Here is a 3,332-nt window from a genome sequence, read left to right on the forward strand (position 1 = left end):
CAACAAGTTTTCAAAGGAATAAATCCGAATAGAGTTGCATGCAAGACCTATCATCCGAAAATGTGATCAGACCTCACATGCAAGGAATTTTTCCTTCTTCCTTGGAGATTTAAAGAACTTGGGTCACAGATTATCATCCCCAACGAAGACACAGGTGGGTCTTTGATGAGTAATCTCTCCTCTTTAAATCCCGCAAGTAGCCAAAAACCGAATAGTGAGAAAGATAAAGATTTTCATACTTTTAAAGGATAATAGAACAGCTTTAAAACATACCTGTTCTTGATAAGAGACACGAGCAGGTCTTTAAGATCAGCAAAAGTCTTTAAGTTTTGCTTGAAGATGGAATCGGTTGGAAAGAAAGAGATGAAATAGCTGGAAGTTTGAAAAGTGAAGGACTTTCAAAAAGGGAGGGGGTATTTATGTGTKGATTCAAGGAAAAGAATGGGCTGACCCCTAAAGGCCCAAGCCCAATAGACTTTTAATTACAAGGTAAAAGACCCCCAATAAATGCAACAAAACATTTTTGACAAAATAAATTTAAAACACCATTCTTTAAATTAATTGGCAAACAAATATAAAATGGGACTTTGGAACTTTTAAATTTGAGAAAAGGACGGGACTTAAAAAAAATATCGACTTTATTTTACGTGAAATACTTCTAGACTAATTGGCATTGCATAAACTAGCTTTGTTAGCTACCCGTCGAGACATGATCTATCGAACTAGTCTTGGGAAATAAACAGGATGATCTCTAATCATCGAAGCTAAAAACTTAGAAGGACTTAGTTCTAAATAAAGATCTTGAAATAAGGTACTAACCTGAAGTCCCAAAGTGACGAATTGTCACAAAATATCTCCCAAGAAAATCAGTTTTACGTATCTATTTGACGTAAAATTTTCCCAAATCCTCTAATATACTCCTAAGAAGTATAATTCTAAAATTTCAAACCTAAACTCCCACTAAATCATAAGTTCTCTTTAACCCAATAATTAAATATACTAAGCAAATAATTAGGCATATTAGAAATTGGATGTTACAAACAAATTTAAAGAACAGTTTTGTTCTAAAGTTGCTATAAGATAGATGGAAGAAGACTTCGTGAAATTAGAACAAGGAACCAGATCTGTTCGTGAATATACAGAGAAGTTCATAGAATACTCGCGGTTTGCTGAACATTATATTTCATCATAGTCAAGAAAGGTGGAGAGATACATTTGGGGATTAAAACCCTCGATTCGAGAGTTTGTAATAGCCATGAATCTGGTTACATTCTCCCTAACTGTTGATGCAGTAGAAGTGACCAAAAGAAATAAGAACAGACAAGAAGAAGAAAAAGTGATGGAAAAGAGGAAATGGGATGGTCCATCAGCAGGATACAGAGGGCCGAAAGCTGTAAAATATGGAAACAGACCTATGTAAAGAGTTAGTGAGAAAGCTTGTCCATGATGCCATCAAATTCATCAGGGAGATTCCAAAATTGATCCAAGAAAGTGTTATCAATGTGGAGAGGCAAGTCATCTATCAAGGAATTTCCCAATGACAAAGAGATGTTTTAATTGCAATTCACCAAATCATCTCAAGCCTAACTACCCGCAGTTGAGAGCTCCACAACTTACCATGGGAAGCAATACATCGAGTGCTCGTGGAAGACCAACATTGGTAGAGGAGGATCAGGAGGGGCGCGGGGTCGATTTTTTCAAATGACCAAACAGGAAGCCGAAACTACCCCAGATGTAGTGACAGGTACAATCCTCGTGAACTCATTATATGCTAAAGTGTTATTTGACTGGGTGCTTTGACATCCGTCATTTTTGGAGCATCAGGTTAGCATCTTTATAGGGTTTCTATGTTTAGAATTATATTTTATTAGGGTCTAGTCATGTTGATTAGAAATCATCTGGCTTAGTTCCCAAATTATAGTTCAGAAAACCCTGTTTCAACGGGTAACTAATAAAGTTAATTTATGTAATGCCAAATACATTAAAAATTCTCCAAACATAATAAAGTTGATATTATAAAATCCAAATTAAAAATGTAAAAGTCTCATTTGAATGTCCAAATAATTTTACAAAAATTTGTAATTTTGATCTAATACTGTATTTTTATCAGTATCTGACAAATTGTATTTATGCTAACATTTAAATGGGCATTATCTTAATAAGAAAATAAAAATAATTATGAGTTGGATTGGGCCTTGAAAGGGCCGACCCGTTTATTCTCATTTAGGCAACATATAAAAACCCCACTTCTTTTGAWATCTCTCATTCTCACCTTCATTTGTATTACTCCTTTCTCTCACTAGACTCTTCCTCTTCCACTCCAGCCGAATCGACCCTTCAAACACCCTTAAATTCGATAATTCTTGAAGAAACATTCAAGTCTTCAAGTAGTAGCAAGCAAAAGGTAATAGATTAGTTACATTGTCTTTGTATTTTTCAACATTATTTCTTATTTTCTACACATTTCCTTCTTCTTTTTGAGCTCAAATTTTTTGGAGAATCTAAGATGGGAGATTATTCATCAAAGACATGAAAATGTCCTCAAAATGGTGATAATCTATGATCTACAAACTTAGAACTCAAGGAAATGGGGTAAAACCACATTGCATGTGGAATTTAACCATTAAAAGTGGCAATTTGGAACTGATAGATTGTTTACTAGCAATTGTGTCATTCGTATCTTCTAAAATAAAATTCCGAATGCTCTGATTTTTCTTTTAAAATGTACTTTGATGAGTTATGGTTCTTTTCCAACTGGAATTGTGTAAAAAGGAGGAGTTTTGACCCTCCAATCATTTAGAACAAGTTAATCATGCAACAATATCTTCAACAGTAGGTAAACCCTACTTTGAACATACATAGCTCCTTAAAACGCAAAAATGATGCTGCTGGACAGAAACATACATGCCTGTTCAAAGTGACATAACTCTCTCAAAAACTAATAAAAATGTGTAATTCTCCTTCTGGAAGTTGGATTAATGAGTTAAGTTTACAACTCAAGTGAAATCATTGAAAAACGTTAAGTTTAGACCTTCCATTTTACCTCAGATTTGACATGATGCAATCTGTCCAGATTGCTTTGACATGTGAAATTGAGTTGGACATTTGAATATCTAAAACACTTCCAAAATGTGTGGAATTTGTATAGAAGTGATTTAACTTAACATTTGTCGTATAAAAATTTGGACAAAAAATTACTTATGGAAGGTTCCTTTTGACAATGATTTGTGAGACCAAAATTCCAGAAACAAAATTTACATTCTGTCCAAGTGGTAACTTTTTGTGCAAAAGACTTTGATCTTAAAATACTTAAATATTGGACCATTTTTAAG

Source organism: Cynara cardunculus (assembly GCF_001531365.2).
Source record: "Cynara cardunculus var. scolymus isolate 2C chromosome LG 17, CcrdV1, whole genome shotgun sequence".
Lineage (NCBI taxonomy): Eukaryota > Viridiplantae > Streptophyta > Magnoliopsida > Asterales > Asteraceae > Cynara > Cynara cardunculus.